Here is a 24,135-nt window from a genome sequence, read left to right on the forward strand (position 1 = left end):
TCACTCTTGCATTATTAACATGATTCAAAGATACAAAGAGACCCGGTCAATTAATGATCGTTATAGGACTGGACGCAATAAAATTTCAAATGTCCGTGATGTTCGCTCGTTAGTGAGATTAATGAAAGAAAACAGACAAGTTTCATCTACAGACTTGTCTACGAAATGGACACTGTCAAATGGTCTGAAAGCAAGCCCAAGAACTATGCGAAGGGTCCTCCACAATTTAAATTATTTATGACGTGCTGCTGCAAAAAAAACCACGCTTAAATAAAAATAAAAAATTTGCCAGGAAAGAGTGGTGCAAACTACATAAAAATTGGTCAACAGATCAGTGGAGCCGTGTGGTCATTAATGATGAAATAAACGATGAGGTAGACAACAGAAAAGGTCGCGTAATGTTGCGTAGACTTCCAAGCGAACGGTTCGATGAATCATGCATTTTGAAACGAACAAAACAAGGCAGTGGTTCAATAGGCATTTGGGCCTGTATGAGTGCCTGTGGAGTTGACGTTTTTCATTTATTTGATGGTAGACTCAACAAAGAAAGGTACATCGAAATTTTGGAAAACTTGCTTATTCCTATTATTGATTTATGGCAGTTGCAAGATGGATTTATTTTCCAGCAAGATAATGTGCCGTGTCATAAAGCGCATGTTGTTAGCGATTGGTTCAATTCTAATAAAATTCAAGTGCTTCTATGGCCTGCCAATAGTCCAGATTTGAATCCAATAGAGAATTTATGGTCGTGGCTTGATCACAAGCTTGGTAAAGAACAACTTTACAATTTGGAAGATTTAAAATCTTCTATCTCTCATCATTTGAAAAATGTGCCTGATGAAGTAATCAAAACTTTAATGAATTCAATGCCAGAACGAGTACAAGAGTGCTTGAAAACAAATGGAGGAACAACACTTTTCTAAATTATTTTTTTATTGCTTTTTGAAATATTTTTAAAACTGGTCTTAAAATTTTGTCCAATTTTTTTTCCCATTTATATTTTTTACTAGTCAGTTTTTCAATTTTTTAACATTATTTTGTAAAAAAATTATAAATTCTTTTATAATAAATATAAAGTACAATAAAAATTCTTTCTAAAGATGTTTTTCTTTTTTTGATACCTTTTTCTAAAATAAAATTATACTAAGGTTAAAAATAAATTTTGAAAAAAATAAGAGTGGTCTTTAATTTTTGGCCACCGCTGTATATTCTAGTTTGTAAAGTATAATAAAAGTTCATGTTATATAAATTATATAATAACATAAGTTGCTCCGAAATCCTCTTTTAGTATACTAATGAATTATATACCTTGTATTATAAAAATATATTATTTCTTGCAATTATTGTTTATACAACTTAAAATATCTGTTTATACATTGTAATATTTAAAAATTACATTTAAAGGCTAACAATTAAAAATCATTTTATTAAAAGATTTGATTGCACTTGCCTTTGCTGGTACATTATAAAAAAAGACAATTTCAAAGAAAAACAAAACTTTTGATGTTTTCTAATAGTTCTTCCAAATTTAAGAAATCTATATCAGAAAAAAAGAAATTAATTTAACCAAAGGAAAAGTTTTAACCTAAATTTGAATGCGTGCAATCAGTATAAAATTACATACCATATCCATAAAATAATATAAAGATTCAATTTAGTTAGTTTTACTTTTCTGTAATCGCTCATTTTGCCTTTATTGTCATCCTTAATAAGACAAACAGCAAAGAATTTAATATCTTGTTCAACACTACATACCTGGATATGTAAAAGCAAAGATTATTAACAATATACAAATTTATAATTTTTGTTTGTTTAAATAATTTTTGTTTGTTAATTTATCGAAAGCAGATTTATTAATATACATATCATTAACAACTTTAATACGTAATACAGATTTATTAATATACATATCAATAACAACCATAAATACAATAAAGACATAAGTTTAAATAATAACTTATATGTATATCTAAATTAGTGAGTTTATTTTGTATTTATTATCGGGTATATATATAATTTTAGATGAGTTTTTTTAAAAATTGATGTTATTAAGAAACTGCACGAGTATTGCTTTAACAATAATAAACTATTTTTTCTCTCCCTCGTTAAGAAGTGTTTTCATTAGTTTACAATACATTTGGTCTTTACATAGAGTATTTGTTCCTTTTAAAAATGAAAAATTTACTAATTGAACATTTTGCGTATTAACCTGAAGAGTGTAAAGAATTGAGCGTTCATTTTAATATTTAGTTACATTATATTTTGCATTTCTAATTTTGTTTTTTTTATTGTCTTAAATGAATTATGGATACAAGTAGCAAAAAGACATTTAGCAGTATGGATACAAATAGCAATAGACATTTCTCTTTTGTTAAAGATTGCAGCGCTGGCAAATCTGCTCAGAAAATTTCTTGAGCGGACGCTCCACTCATTCGCTCACAAATCCGCTCATAAAAAATTTCAATATATTTCCCAATATTTATTTATTGGCAGCTCGTTCCCATTGCTTTAACTGTCAGTTGGTCCCTTGGTAGGAAGGAGTAACACGAATACACAACAATTATACAATTATTAATTAAATAGTAACTAACATGATTGACAATTGGAAAATTGTGAACCAAATTGGATTAGCTAAATGCCGCTCTGAGCAGTAGGGACTGAGCAGGAGAATCGCTTTTTTGCGGTCAATGGAGTCTCTTGCCAATCTTTGAATACGCTGTTGTTGATCTTGAACAAAGTCAACTTTGCGAAGGTGTCGTCGGTCATCGATCCCCTTTTGGCAGTGAAGATGAGTCCCCCAAAACTAAATGTTTGCTCGCAAGCTACAGACGAGGGCAACTCAGTGTTGTACTGCCTAAAAAATTATGGGACATTAAAGTCTTAATCAGTTCATTTTGTGATTTATTGTGGGTTTAAAAATGATTAAAATATACCTGAAAATCTATTTGTTTGTCAGATATCTTTCTAGCTGAGATCGATCACTATGCTCCTTATTAAGTAACGATCCACCTTGTCAAGATCTCTCAAGCTGCGATTTTTGTAGGCATCCAAGTATCGCCTTAGTTGCTTCGTGCAACGATTTTCATCCGCGGTCGATTCGCTGAAGTTGAAATTGAAGGACCTTTACAGAAATTCAATTCAAAGGTTTTAAATGTTACATTTCAATTATTAAAAGAACTGGACTTGATATAGTAGGCTAATGAGAGAAATAGGCTACAATAATTTTACTTACAGAGAGCTTCCAGCTCGGAAAATATCCTTTCTAACAGTGACTTCGCGTTTCAGAAGGCGGATGTCCAAATGAGGCTCTGGCTCAGATACACAAAGCAGCTTGAATTGAGGATCAGAGAGTGCAGCAAAGCGGAGTCTTGAGTCATGGAACATGTTGCTAAATCTATTTTGCAAACCCCACTGCACGGCTTTAATGAGGCTTATGCAATCGATGATCGATGACAACTTTTCCATTACCGATAACTCTTCTTTTAACAGCTGGATAGAAGGCAACAGACATCCATTTGAGACGTTTGATTCGTTTTGAAAGAGGTCCAGAGTCTCAGATATCTTCATGATGATGGTGTACTTCAGGCTTCATGATAATGGTGTACTCGATAACGTACTCAACCTCAGCCTGAGTGAATTTCTTGATGTCACCAAGGTCTTTGCAAAGCTTGTCCAATGCATCCTTCTTGCTGAACAGGAAATCTTGGGCCCGATCCATTACGTCGTAGTATCCGTTCCATGGAGTGGCATTGTGAATAAAAAATAATTTGCCCATAGTCAACTTGATAAGATTGGCCTTTAAATAACACCTGTTCTGATGATTCCATATTGTTTGAAGTTTTCCATCTACTTTCCTTTTCAACTTTGTATATGAGCTCGGATGGTCCTTGAAACAGACACAGTCTTTGACAGCTACTAGATTAAGTAGGTAGCATTTATATTTGAAATGAGGAGAAAGGCGAATTTATTTAGGTAAGGACTCGATGGAGTCGATGCTCTGGTTCGAAACTTCTTTGTCGCCATCAAGACGTTTCTTTGTTCGGAATCAAGACGTTGCTTTTCCTCTGGTACAAGAGGACGTGCAGACCCAGCACTCAACATAGTCGATATCTTGAAAAACTCAGTTCCTTTGTCTTCTTCGGATTTCCCATCGTCGTAATCATCAGAAGTCTCATCAACTAGTTGGAATCCAATAACGCTGAATTCTTTCATGAAGTTTGAGCCGTTGTCCGTGAAAGTGACGACGACCTTCTTTTCAATGCCAAATTCGTATATTGTTGATGGTGTTTGCTGTTGATGAATTCCGTATATTGTTGATGGCACTTGCTATCACATAATAGATGTGGTTCTCTTTGATTCGGCGAACGGCAAGCAAAGCACTCCGGCAGGTTAGACCATAAGACCACCAGTGGACGGTCATCCCAATGTAGCTTTTGCATTTTTTTTCCCAGCAATCAGCTTTGTCAACGTTTCCTTCAGTTGCTTGGCCTTCACCTCGCATTCCTTGTCTAGTATTGATTTTGGACTTGATTGTTGACCAGCGGCAGCAGCAAACTTCTTAAATCAGCATTATGGATTGAAGAAAATGGCTGCTTATCAATAGCAATGTAATTCTGGAATAGCAAATAAATATATTACATTTTAGCAGCACAAAGAAAGATTTATCAAAATTGCAATTTACCAGCACATTATGGTCCAATTTCTTTTGAATGATGGGCTTCTGGTTGACCTGCCGTTTAGTGTTCTTGACCACTAAGTGGGTGTCCAGAGTAGACTGCTTCTTGTTGGATTGTCTTCCTGCCTCCACGGCTTTGTTGAAACTTAGCATTTCATCTCCAAGATCCCCACCATTATAATTCTAAATCGAAAATTCAAAATTGAGCATATACTGCTAATCAGGTTTATATCAAGTGCACAATTATTACCTTAATGTGCTTACGAAGATTTAAAAGAGAATTTTTTATCATGAAGATTGGCCGAACGGTTTGGGAAGTGCGATTACGTGGGCAGTTTTTCATGCAGCATTCAAACAAGAGTCCAGATTTCCCAGTTTTAGTTGGCCTATGAATTTGAAGAGCTCGGGTGGGACGTATGTTGACTTGACTTTATGTCAATGGATAAAGATGTCATACTTGTCATTGTTCATCTGTTTCTCTTCATCTTTAGATTTTTCGCTTTGAGAACTGTATTGACTTGAAAGATAAAAATATGTAAACTAGCAATGAAATTTTTGGTTCTAGATAGCTAAATTAGTAATTTAATCGAGCTTATTAGCGTATGCTTGCTCTGACAAGCGGCGAAAAGGTTAACTTGAAAGTCTGAAACTGAAATACTGTCATAGCTGAATATATATATGTATATGAATGAACTTATACATTCATATATATATATATATATATATATATATATATATATATATATATATATATATATATATATATATATATATATATATATGTATATATATTTAAATATATATATATATATATATATATATATATATATATATATATATATATATATATATATATATATATATATATATATATATGTATACGTTTACAATTATTAAAACTAGACAAGTTAGTGCCTAAATCAAGTTGATAAAATGCTGCAAAATACTAAAATCTCCTGCCAGAGTTACTTTCGGAATAACAAGGTAACACGACCAATTGCACTTTTTGAATAAACTAGTTTAGTAAAATACCTGTTGACTTGGATTTCATCAATGCACGATGCACCACTTGTACCTTCTTCAGCCATATCTTAATTTTTCAACTATTTTGTGATGCAAAGAGCAAAAGGTAAAATATTTACTATCCTAGAAAAATAAAGCAATACTTGACAAAAAAACCCGTAAAAATTCTTCTTTCCTACCATTATTCATTTTTATTTCACTTTAGTAGTAATAATATAGTAGAATACAAATGATACTAATAATTTGTTGTTACTATTAATATGAAATTAAAGTAATCTTAAAAATGTTTTACTTAACTTTTTTCACTACTATTCTAAATTATATAAAAGCTAAAGGTAATAATATGAAATGATAGATAAAAAAAATAAGCTAAAGTAAACCAAATATATATATCTAGATATATAGATATATATATATATATATATATATATATATATGTGTATATATATATATATATATATATATATATATATATATATATATATATATATATATATATACATATATATATATATATATATATATATATATATATATATATATATGTATATATATATATATATATATATATATATATATATATATATATCGTTCAATGCCTAAATTTTTTTAAATAAGCATATATATAATTATATAATCTTCTATATAACATATAAAATTTATAATGAAATACTCAGTGTTACCGTTAAATCATTTATATATATATATTTATTTATTGGAAAAAGAAACAACAAAAATGCAAGTCAGAAGATAAGATTAGGTCATAACTCTATTTTCCTTTGAAGCCATAATATCAGCTCAATAAAAATAAAACTTCTAAAAATAACATAAATAAAGCTAAAACAACAAATTGAAAACGATTTAAAATGGATGATTCTTTCTACACTTTAAATAAAAAATATAAATATAGATTTAAAATATAATATATATTTTCTATACTTCTTCTATATCTTAATATTTCTATTGTTATTTCATTATATATTTATAAACTAATAAATAATAATTGAATAATTATTTATTAGTTTATAAATATATTAAAGCGAAGCAAAACAAAAAAGTTTAAATATCTTCGCCTTCTTGCCTGCTTGATAGTTTTATAAATGACTGCGTTTTTTTCAGAATGCGCTCTTTGAAATTCAGAAAAATTTTTAAAGTAACTTCTTTAAAAAATGAAAGTGAAACAACAGTAAACGTTAACTGCAGTATTATTATTAAGAAGATTCTCTAGCTGGTTAAAAGCATGTGGTGTTTTAAATATGAAGTTAAATATTTGACCGCTAGATGGCACATTTCAACATGGAATTCAATATTCGGCCGCTAGATGGCGCACAATGAGCGTAATTTTTGAGTGCTAGCAAAAACGCGTTCACTCGCGCTCACGTTCATCTAAATTTGACGTCGCTCGCGCTCACGCTTTGCTCAAAAATATTTGAGCGCCTCTCATGAGCGAGTTAAATTTGAGCGGCGCTCATCCTAGGTCTGAACCTGAGCAATATGTAACAAATGCATGTGCTGGATTATCACAAATAAAGCAATGTAAAATAAATCTATACTGTTTTTCGTTATCAACTAATCCATTAGTCGATAGAGAAATAATTTCTGCTATATAATCGTGTAAAAAAAAAAGTGTCGTGAAAACTTGGCATTGCATTTCCAGTATAAATAGCTACTCGAAAAGGAATATATTCCATATTTTACTATTGAACTAAAAATTAGCTCCAATTGCTAACAATTAGAGCACTGAATAGGAAGTCCATCTGTATTTACATCATTAGTTATAAAGTTAACATATACTTTAAACCTTTGCAATGTAAATTCTATTACACTTGCTCAATACAACATGGATACAATATAACGTGGAGTTTCTAGTTAATGCTTGGACATTTTTTGGTATGTCACATTTGTTAAATTTTCTAGACTGCATTATAATTAGTAGTATATTGTTTGCTGCATCTTTTTATTAGTTGTTTACAACATACACTGATTTGGTTTCAGAATCAGTGTCACTGAATTTAACATCACCAGAAAAACCAACCATATTTGATACTCTATTTTGACTATTACTTTACAACATCTCAGGGCAAACAATACTAGAGACATATTTATTACCAAATATAAAACATGTGATAATAGATATATCTCAAGTACTGGAGATATATTTATTATCACTATATTATATGTGGTAATAGATATATCTCAAGTACTGGAGATATATTTATTATCACGTATATTATATGTGGTAATAGATATCAACCAAAGCATTATCACATATATCAACATATCAGTGCAAAATCTACTTACAGTTTCCACTGATATGTTGATATACGTGATAATGTTTTAGCCTAACAATATTTATTGTTCTGCTAAAGTATTATTAGATATACCTACATATCAATGCCAACTGTAATGGAGGTATACCTACGTAGATAAACCTCCATTACAGTTTGCACTGTTATGTTAGTATATGCAATAATACTTTACCAGAAAAACAATTATTGTTTGGCTAAAGCATTATCACGTATACCAACATATCAGTTGAAACTGAAAGTACAGTTTGCACTGATATGTAGCTACAACAGCAATAATAGTTTTATAATACCTATATACATTTATCTGAAGTAAAGATTTATTCTAATCTATTATATCTAAATTTCTGGTTCATTTTTATGTTTATTATCTATTATCTTATATATTATGTGATAATAGATATACTCATGCTAGAGTTTGCACTGATGAGTTGTAAATGCCATTTAATAATAGCATACGATAACTGAGATTGTGCTTTATCTGAACGATATATTTTTTTATAATTTGATATTATATTACTTAGCTTGATAATATATAACATAATATATAATATTAATTATATATTGTATTATATTAATGAAAAAAGCATTGGTACATGTTAAATGCTTTATTAGAAGGCTATCTTTTCTGAAGAGATCTTATTCTGTAAAACATTTTACATATATCACAAAAGGTGTATAAGGATTTTTCATATAGCTTCTTGTTTATACCTGAACATTTCTGACAGAATACAGTTATAAAAAGTAGCTTTTTGTATATACATAAATATTCCTGACAGAATTTACTTATAGAATAAAAGTTTCGAATAAAACAAGATAACAGTTTAAGACAATTTTAAAAGTTACATAAATGAAATACAGACTTTTCAATAATTTTCTTGTTTAATATAATTTTGATCAAGCGATTTTATTTTATGCATATGCTCTGCACCCTAATTTTAATTTTCTGATAAATGTTTGTATTGAAATAAAAACCAGGCACGATTATACCTATTTTTGGTTAATACGTGGTATTGAACTCGAGTTTAAAACTTAAAACTAGATGCGCATTTTTCTGGTATCAACAGCGGTTTGTTTTAAATTAACTTTATCGACTTTCATTTTAAAATATATCATTTTGATTAACAATATTTTTTTCGCTCAGACTTTTAAAAATAATTTAACATAAGTGTAATCATTTGTTTTTATGCATCGAAAACAGACATTTTCGATATTTTTTTTGCTACTAATCTTTACTATTAGGTATCAAATAAACTATCCTCCAATACCCTCCAAACATTTACCTTGTAAATCTTATGCTAAATGTATGTAAATAGCCATGCATCATAAATATTTTGCTACTTTTTGCAATAAAAAAAGTTATAACAAAAGATTGGTCTTTGGTTAATGGTCAGTTGATGAGAAATACTGAACATGTAAAAAAGATGTTTTGAACACTAAGAATACCTACAAAATTTTGCATTACTGTTATAATATATAAGCTCTATAAATATAAATATAAAAAAGTCATTTTATGACAAATACATGCATTGAAAAGTAATATTTTTAATGTTTACTCTGATAAAAGTTGTCCATTAAAAATGTTTCCTATTCTTCAACAAAATAATTAATTTTTTTAATATTTTTTTTATATTATATAATAACATATTTATTACTTTACTTATGCATTTTATATTTAAATATAGCAATTCTAATAAAAAAAACTACGAAAATAATTTTGGCACAAAAAACTCGATTTTGTCCCACTGTGCGATGATATAAATTAAACAACATAAAAACGTCAGTTTGTTAACGTTATTGCCACGATGTAAAAATGAAGTTGTAACAATGATACAATTGAACTTAATGATGTTGAAAAGGCGTTAGAACAACGTTAAATTTTAAGCCATAAAATGGCATTAACACTATGTCTTTTCTATCGTTGGTTAGACTTTGAAATAATAGCAGAAATGAAACGTAAGCCAATGTTATTTTGATGACGTTAGCCAAATTTTGTTCTCGAGCCAAAAACGTTCTCCAACGTCTCACTAATATTTTCATGATGTTATTTCTCACTACAAAGAGCAAAAAATTACTTTCTAACCCTGTCAAACATCGTTGCCTTTTTTTAATTAATTTCTAAGATCTACGTGGAATTATAAGAGTCCAGGCAAACGATTGAATAAAGAATTTAAAAGACTAAAAATAAAACAAATCTTACTATACTTCTAATTCAAAATTTTAAAACTATATGGAATAATTTAGAGTAAAACAAGTTTGATTTTTACTAACTTTTCAAACTTAAACCTTATCAAAAATACTACGCGTATTCTTTGTTTGAGACTGAAAAACGGGAATATATGAAGAAATATAAACAAATATTACAAACAAATCCAATTTTGAGTATTTTTAAAAACGTAATACAAAGGCACTCAGAATAAATACTAGGGTGTCCCAAAAAAAAAAAAAAAGCTACCTACTGATTCCGATTCTATGTGACCTAAATATGTCCTAATAAAAATTTGACGGTTTTATTTTAGCAGAAAGTGCTAGATGTAAAATCTGAGTTTTACGGTTTAAATGTCAAGCTGGCTTAACATTAATAAAAAACGCAATTTTTTTACATTTTAGAAAATTAAAATAAAACAATTAGATGCGTATAAATCACTATTTAATTTGATAGTTTATTTAATTGATAAATATGAAAATGCAAAAAAAAAAAAAAAATATACATAAAAGCTAATATTTATTAGAAAGTTTAAAATTTTTAGCTCCTTCTTGGTCATACTCTAGTTTTTCTAGACCTTTTTACTACAAAATGTACATTTTGAAGGTGATCTTCATCTCTAGTAGCTGAAATAAAATCTTTAATGAGCATAATTTTCTTCTTTTTTTAAAAAAAAATATTTTTTGATCCATACAATAAAATCTAGCAACTGAAGATAGTTCTATAGTATTCTATAGTATAACATCTATAGTATTAAGACTATTATTGAGTCATTCTTTTATACTTGCTCTTGATGTTTTAAAATGTTTAAAAGAGAAGGTAGCTTTGCTCGGAAATCAGCTCAGGTAGCTCAGTGGACTTTCCAACTACGTTTGATGGTTTACAGCTCTAAAATTCATTTGGTTCTTCAAAATCAATCAGAGCTAACAGCTTTTTTACCTTTTTTTCAGAAGGAACTTCTTTATCCCCAAAAGACAAAACACAGAGTTGCGGACTTGAGTACCATGTATGGTGTCCCATGCTGAGAAGCAAAGCATTTCCAATCTTCTTACTGACTTTTCTCAATGCATAAACTGTCTGGATAGCTTTCAAACCTTTCTTCCTCACTGCTGAATTGAATCTCTTCTGTCATGGAGTCATGTGACAACAAAACATTGGTATCTTTTAAGTTTTTCTGTCTCTCTAATTTTTTATCTTTAAACTTATCAAGCTTGTTCTTTCTCCTTTTTGCATCTAGTACTCTCCTACTGTAGTCTCTATCAACTTTTGTCCCCATATACCCTTTCCTATCTAACTTCTGGTCTTCATAAAAACTAAAAAAATTTTAAATCAGTTACAAAGACAATTATAAATAAATTAATAATTGTTCTAGAGTTTCATGGAAGATGAGCAAACCGTGGAAAGAGTTAAATATAAAAATGTGAAAGGAAATAATATGCTATTATTTAAGTTACTTTGAATCGGAAAGAAAATCTCACTACTCCAAAAAGTGTAATTTAATGAACTTACTTTTTACCTTTTAGCTTGCATCATCTGTTCTCAATCTATCTGCAAGAATATATATTTTTCAAAATTCTTAATCGAGATGTCAAAAATCTTATTGTTCTGCTAAATTCTTAATCGAGATGTCAAATTTCTTGCCAAACCCAGCATTATCCCAAATTTTTTTAATCCTAGTTACCAAGCAAGAGTCATCATGATCTGCACAAACACAATTTTTACAAACAAGATCCTTGGATTTCAATTTCAATTTGCAACCAACATTAGTATATGTGGTTTTGTATTTAAGCTGTGACTTGCAAAAGATAAACGGATAGTATCTTAGAATCTCACCATTAGATGGAAGCTCTGAGTAATGTAGGTAAATATACCTCAACTTATCTGTATTTTTACGTTTTTTCTTATTCTATCCGATTGTCAACCTTTTTTTTTAGCTATTCTACCCATATTTTATGTAATTTTTGGAATAATCAGTTTTTTAACTAGATTTATACTATATTTTATACTTGTATCAAAATTCTATGAAGTTGTTATTCCCTCTCATGCCTATTTTATCTAAGTTTACCGCAACCGTTTTTATAACCGTTTACACGGTTCCGAATCCCTTCGTGCACAAATAATTTCATTTAAAAATTTTTTCCTTCCAAAAAAATTTCTAAATGGAATTATTTGTGAACCAATCCATGGGGAATTATACCATCAATAATATTGTCCAAAGGGAATTACATCAATCGCTAACAATGTACATTGGGAATGATGCCAATCTTTAAAAATGTCCTATAGGAATAATTTGTGTACCAATTATTAAATCATGTTAAAACATATTGAAGTACTAGATAGCGCTGTTTTTATGTATATACACATATGTGTACAGAACCGTAAAACTCAGATTATACATTTGTCACTTTTAGTTATTAAAAAATTTAAAAAAGGATTTTGGTAGTTATTTAGGACCTATAGAATGGGAATCAGTTGAGAGAACATTGAAATTTAAAAAAAAATTTTTTTTAGGGACACCCTAATGAATACATATATAATGAACAGAAATACCACAATACAGGAAATTGGACTTCACTAATTTACAAACTTGCTATTTGATGCTCACCTGATTTTTTCTGTTTTCAAAGGATTATTGACAACAAATCGTTTAGCAGCATCATCTGAAATAGAAAAAACGATTCCTTAATAAATTGCAAAACTAATGAAAATAAACCCCAAAATAATTTTAATTGAACAAATAAACAAAGTTTATTAAAAAAAACAGTTACAACATAATGGAAAATATATATTTCTTTTTTTATCTTTAAAACAAATATCTTTGTTCTTCAGTTTAAATTTTTGTAAAGTTTTCCATTTTACAATGGGTTATTTAGCAAGACAATATTTCGATATAAAGTTTAATTGCATGGTGTAATAAAGAAGTCGATATGAAAATTTTCATAAAGTTTAGAATCAAAAATCATTTTAATAAATAGGTCTCCTTAACACCAGTAACCACTTTGTAGGGTAGTTTTTCTTCTAATCCGCATTATTTATTTCACTTATATGCTGGAAAACTTGAGCAAAGTGGTATTTTCTTACAAAAACCAATAACTTTCAATAGTTTTTAAATGAAAAGGCAGACACATCAAGAAGTACTCATTCAAAATTTTATTTCGAATGAATTAAGTTATGTACATTATATATTGTTAATCTTGGACCATAACAACTCACAGCCTTAAGAAATTCAAAAATTAGTTCAAAATCATCAATGCATTACAAATGCATTTATGCTGTTAATTCGGTTTGTATCTTCAGTACATTGGGACCAGTATACTAAAGAAATAAATTATTTTTATCTTTCAAAACTATCAGTGATCTACGCTGTCTGAAAAAATCAAATAATTTTTTACTGGATAAGTCGTTTGACTTTTCAGAGTAATGCACAGAGGGCCAGTAATGGACAAAAGTCAAAATGTTGACATGATCCAATCTGTTTTAAAATCATATACATTATTCTAAATATATATATATATATATATATATATATATATATATATATATATATATATATATATATATGTATATATATATATATATATATATATATTTATATATATATATATATATATATATATATATATGTATATATATATATATATATATGTATATATATATATATATATATATATATATATATATATATATTTATATATATATATATATATATATATATATATTTATATATATATATATATATATATATAATATATATATATATATATATATATATATATATATATATATATATATATATATATGTGTGTGTGTGTGTGTGTAATAAAAACTCTGCACAGTGGGCCAGAATTCACTTTTAATGGACAAAATTATAAACTAATTAAATATTTGGTCTTTATTTACTAAATTTGGTAAATAAAGACCTAATATTCAATTAGTTTATAATTAAGGTCTAATATTTAATTATATGAGGTCTGCGCTTCTTATGAAAGTGAAAATTTTACTACCTAATTTTGTTTGGTAACAACCTATATTTAATAGTTGCTGATGTTTAATGTGTGTTTTAGTTACGTTATAATTAGTTTATGCATTAAAATGAGGTCTGCTCTTCTTATGAGGGTAATGTTTATTATTTGGTTGCTATGGTTACCTAGTTTTATGGATATCTAATTTACATTGCAACAACCTATTTTAATAATTGCAGATTTTTTACGAGTGCTATATTCACTAAGTTTGGCATGAGTACCAACACGAGGTCATACTTAAAATGGAAGTCATAGTTTTTAAATTTAGTTACTATGGATACCTATATTGCTTAAACACCAGATGCTTTCCTTAGTTACACAAAGATAAAAGGATTTTTGAATAAATTTTTATCGGATTTTCAACCGTCCTATTTTTAAATAACTGTTATATATTAATCATTAAGGTAATTAATTTTAGGTAAAGATTTAGGTTATTAAAAATAAAAACAAAAAATATTGCAATAATGCATTGACAATTAGAAACACATCAGTAATTTATATAACATACATAGATGCATAAAACAAGAAATCATATTTTGGATGAGTCAACAGTCGTAGCCTAAATTAAATCACTAACTCCTTCCTGGGAGTTGAGATTTTGAATTTTGAGAATTTGACCTCCTCATGCTGCTTATTATTAGGTCTGATGAGAACGATAGTTAGCATAATACATCATAGTTAGTTTTCGAACGACTGCATTTGCGTGTGTAGTTTTCATGGAAATGTTTGAAATTTTGGTTTCATGCTTCCTGTATCTCTTCAGAGAGCATTCCAATGGGCAAGAACAATCTTCTCAAAACTTCATGTCTGTGTAATAATATCTTAATAATAATATCCGCAAACTTTGTGGTATATAATACCATGGGTAGCTCAGTGTAAACAAATGAGCCACCTAAAAGAGGCAATCAATCATGTAACTACAAAGCTAAGTTAGCCACAGCTCAATATAGAAATAATATTAACACATAAACTTACCTAAAGGCAGCACTTTTGACATACATCTGTATTAATTAGCAGAGCTAATGACAACACGGCCAGGATGACATGTATTTTTTCGGCAGTAGTACATCCAGCTTTAAAATTACAGCCAGAATATTTTTCAGATTAGAAAAAACAACGAGCTGTATTTCCATCATTGGATGTCCCAGAAGCAGCAGATCTGGGCAAATCAATAATTAATCCAAGACAATTTTTAAAGACATCCTGGATTCTTTTTTGTTTATTGTCACATGCAACTTTTTTTTTGTGCTACTTGCCTGCCACCTTTGGTTATCCTATTTGTAAGCAAGGTGAAGACAGCATTCCATTGTTCTAATCCATGCATGTAATAATGACAAGCCATACTCTATACCAGAGTAGTTCGCATTTTCAATTTTTGATACCATTTTTCAATTTTGTTTATCTCTTCTGATGTGCTGCCACGAAATGAGCAGGACTGTGATGCATTCAATGATATTTGGCGCATTTAAATAATTTTATTTAAATGTGCCAAATATCATTGAAATATTCGATTCTATTATTCATTTATTACAGCTTAAAATGACATTAGCATCTATAACTGTTGCTAAGTAGTACATTTTAAATATTAAAATGAAATGAAATAGCAATTAAGATTATCGCAAAAATAAATAAATAAATTAGGTATCCATAGCAACCAATTAAAGTTATATCTTCCATAAGAAGTGCGAATCTCATTTTATTTCACGTATTTACTATAGTTTACATAGCACGAATAAAAAACGGTTAAAATAACGTTAATGTAAAAATAAGTTTTTGCTATGTAAAATTTGGTACAATAGCAACCAAATTGTAGTCAATGTATAACTTGAATACGTCTTTCCACGTCCATAAAACCAAGTGTTTTGGCTTTTTTTCCTTTTAAATGTTAAATTGTAATAAAATGGCAATCAACACTGTTGTAATGCAAAAATAAAAATAAAACTGTAAAAATGTAAACAAAATTATAAAAATTTTTTAACTTTTCACCAAAATATCATACAGCCGTTTTGGAAAGATGATTAAGAATTATTTAAAAACAAATATAATAAAATAACTCCAGAATTTTGAAGTTATTAATCATTACCATGATTATTTTGAACATCTGTAAATGACATATCCTAGGTCCCTTTTTCATAATCATAAAAATTGATGGACAACCCCAAATCAAACCATGTGTATATATTCTAAAACGAATCAAGAAATAATAATCAGGCAATCTGTCAAAATGCTTTTAGATACTTCCCTAGATAACACACATGCGTTGATAAAACGTTGAACAATGTTGCCCGTTATTTTGGCCAACATCGCCAGCCAACGTTATTTTATATCGCTTTAGTTACAAATGCGATGTTGCTAACAACCAAAAAACAAAGATTAAAGGAAAAAGTTATCTTTTAAGTTTGCACAACGTTGTTGCACTGGATGCTAGAATGTGCAATTCACACTATTAATTAGATTACCTAACTAATGTATTAGATTAAACGCAATCAACATTGTTGGTGACGTTTGTTTATACCAATTATAATTAATGAGACTGCATCTGATAAAAAAGCCATTATTCAAGTTTGTTTTGTTTGTGGCTAAATATTTCTTTAAATAAGAGAAAAACATATTAGCAAAATGTATTTCCATGATTAACTGAAATATTTGGATAAAAATTATTTCTTATAGATTAAACTAATACATGTTTGTATATCTGCCTTTTTTTGATGCAAGCACAACGTTGATCCACTGTATATAATCCAACGTTAATCCCTACATATTAGAATAACGTTGCGTTATAAAAATTAGATCAACGTAAACCATATACATTAGATCAATGTGGAGTATACATATTTATCCATATGTGGAGTATCCATATTATTATATATATTTATTTTGGAATTATACACATTTGGTCAACGTTGATATTAATCAACGTTGACCAAATGTGTATAACTCCACTAAAAAAGCTATTTAATCTGTAAAAAAACAACGTAAAACTGATAATAATACATAAGTCTATAACTTTATTTTTTTTGCTTTTTCCAAGAAATTACTTAAGTTCTATGCGGTAGTTGTGTAGTGGTAGAGCGCTCGCTTCATAAGCGAGAGGTTCCGAGTTCGATTCCCACCACGTCCCTGGTAGTACCGCGCTCAACTCGTTTCTCCGCGCTGCGGCCTTGTTCGTCAAGGTTCGTTTTTCGGAGTTATAGAGTTGGGGGAGGTTATAACCACAAGTAGCCTCCTCATCTGTAGTGGCCTTCTTGGCCTTGGGGAAATGAATTACAAAAAAAAAAAAAAAAAAATTAATTCAAAAATAGAAATTACCTAATATACTTTCTTATAAGTTCATTATAACTGTTAAGGAAGCTTATTAGGTAAGTTCTAGTCTAGACTTAGTTCCGTTACAAACTAAAAATAACATAAAATTTTTGTTTAAATAATTTTTTTTTTCTTTTTTAAATTTTTTTTTTTATTATTTCAGTTTACAAAGTCAGTCGTTATACAATAAAATAAACTATTAAAATACTTTTACAAATATATAAATATAGCAGACTAACAATATAAACTAGGTTTCCGAAAGAAGATTACAAAGATCTTGTCATCGGGACCTTATAAAATATAATAAAGTATATAGTTTTTTACATCTTTTTTAATATTTTTTTATTTACAATGACTGTGAAGTGCAAGGTATTATGAAGAATACATAATAATAATCTTTTACACGAGTTAAACTATAAATAATATAAACTAGCAAAATATTGTAAACAATATAAAATATAAAACGTGAGAAAAAATAAAAAAAAAGTTCACAAGTTAAGTTAAAAATAAAAAGAAATTAAATTTTTTCAAGTGATTAGTAATATTGTAAAATGTTATCTTGAGAAAGAGTAAAATTTTTTGCTTTGTTTTTAAAAAGATGAAGAGAATTAGTTAGACCAAAATCAAAATTTGGCAAAACAAGTTTATTCCACAGGTGTGGCGCACGATAGGCAAGACAGAATTGATTAAAATTTGTGTGACAAAAAGGTTTTTCTAAAAAATTTATATTTCTAAGTTCGTATTTATTGGTTGGTTTTAAATTGAAGAGATTTTTAAAGACTGTAGGAGATAGATTGTTTTTCCACATATAAACAAAACATAAAATTTTCAAGACGTTGAGTTCATATATATTTAAAATTCTCAATTCAATAAAGTAAGGTTTACAATGAGAAAAACGATCAGCAAAGTTAATTATGCGAATTGCCCGTTTCTGACAGCGAATAAATAGTAAGATAGTAAGCATTAAAACAGCTGAAATAAATTTCATAAAAAATTAACCCCGCATTTTTATTGACATTTAATTACCCTATTATGTACTTTAATAATAGGTATTTAAAATACAAGATGCATTAATAAATTGTAAATGAAATATTTTGTGTTATACTATATATGTCTGAAACTTCTTATATATATATATATATATATATATATATATATATATATATATATATATATATATATATATATATATATATATATATATATATATATATATATATATATATATATATATATATATATATATGTATATATATATATATATATATATATATATATATATATATAGAGAGAGAGAGAGAGAGAGAGAGAGAGAGAGAGAGAGAGAGAGAGAGAGAGAGAGAGAGAGAGAGAGAGAGAGAGAGAGAGAGAGAGAGATCTATAGTTTGTTGTCTTTGGGAAGAGCGGAAGGAAAAAATTGATTTTTACGCAAACACATACGTCACTTTTAATTACTTTTGACTTTCGTCTAACATTTGCGTGTTGGACGAAAGTAAAAACCATTAATTTAATTACAATTAAATCGTTTTTAAAAAAAACCACAAAAACGCAAATTTAATTGACCAGAATGTTTTAAAAACATTCTGAATGTTTTTAACAATATAAAAAATGTGTTTTTTTTTTTATTTCTTTTAATAAAATGTTTTTATTTTTAATTTTTTTTTAATAAAATGTTTTTATTTTTATTTATTTTTACTGTAAATCATGCGCGGAGTGTTGCTACATCGACTATCTTATAGCCTGACTCGCAAGGGAGTGTTGCTACATCGACTGACAAATAGCCTGACTCGCAAGGGAGTGCTGCTACATCGACTGACAAATAGCCTGACTCGCAAGGAAGTGCTGCTACATCGACTGACAGATAGCCTGACCCGCAAGGGAGTGCTGCTACATCTACTATCTTTTAGCCTGACTCGCAAGGGAGTGTTGCTACATCGACTGAGAGTTTGGTTGGGGCAGGTAGTCTATCAATTAATAAAAAAAAATAGTTCCGGTCTTGCATTTTAATTTTTACTTTTCGTCAACAAAATATGGAAAAAACTTTCGGACAACATCTACGGGTTGTATATATATACTAAATGTACAAAATACACAAAAAATATCACAAAAATTTCAACAATTTTTGAACATCAAACAAAGTTTTTATAACTTTTATTTATCATTACAATGTTCAAAAATTAGTTATACATTTCGACTATAAAGTATTAAAAAATTGATGCAATAAATGTTAGTATTACTGATCCTAATGCTTATAAACGAGAATTAAAAAACATATTTTTATAAAACGGTTTTTCAAAAATTTTAAATTTTGCAAGATATTTTTGTTTCGTAAAATGTGTTAAGGCTAAAATGCTGACGTTGCTTCAAAGTCAAAAAATAAAAAAGCAATAGTTGGCAACGTCAATCTAACGTTAATCAGACTAAAGTTGGTTTATTATGAATCAACCAACGTTTTTCCAACATTGTTCTAATGTTACATAGGCAAACTTTAGAATAACACCGTTATGCCAATATCGGAACTTTGTTAGTATTTAGTTAACTTGTGTCGTGACCAAAATCGAACCAAATTTCAACAACGATTTGACAACTTTTTCTTATTGGGATGAACCAGGCAATCAACCAGAATATTTTCAGAAATATATATTACAATATATATGACAATCAAATTATCGATATAAAACTTTTTTTAACCACCTCATTTTAATTATTAAATATTATTATACAACCGTCTTATAACAAAAAATAAGCCATCATAATCTAGCCTCTTTTTTAAGGGATAATGTAACAAATCAGGCTATGTAAAAGCGTATAGATTGTGTTCTAAATACAGATTTTTTCAGTAATGTAAGACATTATGGGATTGATATTCGGTTAAAATATGCACAGAAACAATATAATTTTTTTTTAATGCAATTAAAGGTGCGATTGATATTCGCACAAACAAACCATTTGACGTCACTAAAACGATCGCTGTTTAGTAGGCCATGATTAATGAGTTACAGTAGCTAAAAAACTAGCTTTATTTACAATATTATTCAATAACAATATTGTAAACAAAATAATATGTTTATAAAGACATTAATAAGATTAACGCAATAATATTGTAAATACATTAATAAGTTTGCAAACTTGTTGGTCAAAAAAGTTTCAAATAAAAAGGTAAATAAAACTTTAGTGCCTTAAAAATAACGTAACGTAAGACGTAAAAAAAAAATCTTTAAAGGTACCATATGGTAATAAGCATTTTAAGGTACTTATTGAATCAATTATTTATTTTATTACCATTAAAATATCTAAAAATTGAAGCATAACTAATATATGTCGAAAATATAGATTTTTTTTAACTTTGCAAAGAATAACCAATTGAGAGGTAACGTAATGTTTAAAAAGCCTATATTTAAAACGTGTTTTATATACGTCTTGTAAACGTATTTTAGTTATGTCTTAATTCTAGATTATTTTACGTTGTTACATCTCGCTTGGTTACAATTTAAAAATGAAAAAAAAACGCAATTGAGGCGAAGCTGCTTAACAATTAAAATGAAACAAAAGATGATTATTATTATTTATACGGCAATGATATACAAACATTAGCTGCTTTATCGAGTTAATTTATTTTATATTTAATTAAAAGTTAGAGAATGTAACTTTGTAACCGATTGTAACCGATTGACACGTAACGTAACTTTAAAATGCTATATGGGATATAAGTTGTTATATACTTTTTGAATAAAGAAGTTGTAATAGTACTTATGTCCAACTGTTATAATAAATTCATTATAAAGTTATAGATTTTCTTTAAATCAAAGAAATTAAATTTATTTCATTTTAACATTTTTAAAACTTTCAAATAACATCTGAGTAAGCCATTTATTCTTGTCCAGAATTATTTCAACAATATTGGTTTACATTTAATTTATTTAAAAGTAATTTTAAAAGTTATTATATTGTTAAGCTTTTAAATTATTTATCAATTTGTTTGTATCATTTAAAGATATCATTTATGGTATTTTTTACGTAAAGACTTACTCCATTGACTAAGTACTGCATAATTTACTTTGTCTGATTTTAATTTTGCCACCAAGAAACAGTGCCAGCAAGATATTTGTTTTAAAATTGCTTCCTAGAACTGCTAGCAAGGCATTTGGTTTTTAAATCGTATTATGATAATTAGTTTCATCGACAAACTAATTTACATATTGCTGGTAAAATGCAGTTAATGTTTAGGAGGATAAAACTGCTCTCGTGTTTTATTTGTATTTAGGTATTTTAATTTGTTATCTTTAATTTAAGTTAATGGTAATTCTTGAAGTCTATCTAACAGAAATTAAAAAGATGTTTTCATATCTTATTTTGATTTTGAACAAAACTGTACTGATTGTTAAATCTTGAACATTTTTTTAGGGTTTTAAATATCAGGATATTTAGAAAAGCTACGCAAAATTAATTATAATATATAATTTTATTTAATATATATACTACTCAATTTTAACAAGTTCAAAGAAAGGAGTTCAATATTTTGACTTTTTTATTTTATTTTTTTTTTCTACTTTTTTAGGTTTTAAATATTATTTTGGTTTTGCTTTTCTCCATTAACAATATTTATGGAGGTAAACTTTTATTTTTTTTTGTTATTACTTTTAAATAATATGGTAAATTATGCAAAAATATAAGAGCGGTAAGCGAAAATTATTTCTTTCCCTGTTATTTTAAAACTTATATAAAACAACTTTTTTTAAAAAAGATTTCAATGTAAATTTAAAATGTTATTAAATTACAGAGATTTATTACTATATTGAACCTTACGGCGTTCATAATTGCTACTTGGATTTTGATATTAATAACTTACCAAAAATAACCTGTAATTGCAGTGGAGGCCTAAAGTTTTTGCTTGTAAATGGTAAGCATGGGTTTTTATTATATCATTATATAACTTATTTTATTATATGGTTATTTATAGTCTGACACTCCAGTTTTCGGTTTAAAGCTTTTTTTTGACTTTTTTGTATTTTAAACCAATGGTTTTAAATAATTTAGAACAATCATTTATATCTACTTTAATTTCAATGATTTTGATCAACAACTACATACATATATATATATATATATATATATATATATATATATATATATATATATATATATATATATATATATATATATATATATCATAATAGTAATAATAATGAAAAGTGAGACTGAAAAAAACAAATTTTTTGTCACATATTTATTAACCTTTTTTTATTTTTTTTTCATTTAAGTTAACTAGAAGTTTAACGACTAATCTAAAAAATGAGTAAAATCAAGCGTAAGCGCACTTATTTAAAAGTGTTAGCACAAAAAAGTTTATTTTGGACAGTAAAAGTTTTTTTTTCAACTTGTTTTTATCTTAGTAATAATTCTTTATGATATAAAAATTTGAGAATTTTTAATATTTTATTAATAATTGTTTTAAATAAAATCAATGCTTTTATTGATAGTTTAATAGGGCAATCAATAATTTTTGATTTATTAAAAAACAATTCATTTTATTGCAATGGCTCTACAAATGCGAGAAAGTTGATTGAAAAGTTTAAATAAAAAAAATAAAGTAGGGAAGACTGGTTCTCCTAAAGACGTTTTTAGGTTAATGAATGTAATTTTTCATCGGTGAATATAATTGAACTTTTAAAAACTGTATATGATAATATGGTCCTTTGTGTACTTTTGATGAGAATCTCTGCTTTATAATACAATTTTTTAGTACTTTTTTTTTGCCGCAAAGTCTGACTTTGTCCCTAGAGACGGCGGTTGTACCTAGAGACGCTGGGTAATCGAATACTCAGATTGGCTTCTATTGAACTAATAATTATAAATAAAAAGAACCTGTAAAAAATCCTGAAAGGAAACTAAAACAATGATATAGATCGTTAAAAGAACTATTTGTATGTAGTGAAGGTAACAATATTTTTTTAAATAGTTAACACTTATAAATAAAAAATAGCGACATCAATTTTTACAGAACAAACAAGTATTTAAATTGTAAATAAACATTATACTTAAAATAGTTAACACTAGTAGATGAAAAAAAGTGATATCAATTTTTTCAGTACAAAAACTGATTGAATTGAGAAGCAGCAATGTATTTTGAATATTAAAACTTATAGATAAAAATGTTACATCAACATATCCAGGACAAAAATACTTTAATTAAGAAACAGCAGTGTTTAAAATAAAATAGTTAATAAATATAGGTCAAAAGCGTGATACCAATTTTTCGAGAATAAAAAGTACTTTAATTAAGAAGATTCTTCATTGCAAGCCTGGTTCGTTGGGTTGTAATCTTCATCTGCAGCACTATTGTCGCTATTAGCATTTAAACATCTTTTACAAATAAATTCAAATGACAGAACACCAGGCCCTGCACATTTTACACAAACTGAAATTCGGCAGACTATGCATTTAATCCATTTACCATCATTTTGCATTAAATTGTGACAAACACGGCAAAATACTTGTTTCGAGGAACATGGAGATGATCCCACTAAACGGAATATGTTTTTTGTTTCCGATTTATATTTTTTAATAACTTTATTTTGTGGCGGTATTTCCTGTTTTTGT

At 27.7% G+C, this 24,135-nt stretch overlaps 1 protein-coding gene across 1 annotated transcript in view; it reads left to right on the top strand.

Moving 5' to 3' along the window:
* The window catches only part of LOC136087618 (uncharacterized), a 110,334-nt gene that overhangs the window by 21,417 nt on the left and 64,782 nt on the right, over positions 1–24,135 (top strand). Inside the window, exons 2-3 of the mRNA XM_065810932.1 lie at positions 22,094–22,145; positions 22,316–22,435. The gene's annotated coding sequence lies outside the window, so the exon portion shown is untranslated. The remainder of the gene's footprint in view (positions 1–22,093; positions 22,146–22,315; positions 22,436–24,135) is intronic.

Source organism: Hydra vulgaris, chromosome 11, assembly GCF_038396675.1.
Source record: "Hydra vulgaris chromosome 11, alternate assembly HydraT2T_AEP".
NCBI lineage: Eukaryota > Metazoa > Cnidaria > Hydrozoa > Anthoathecata > Hydridae > Hydra > Hydra vulgaris.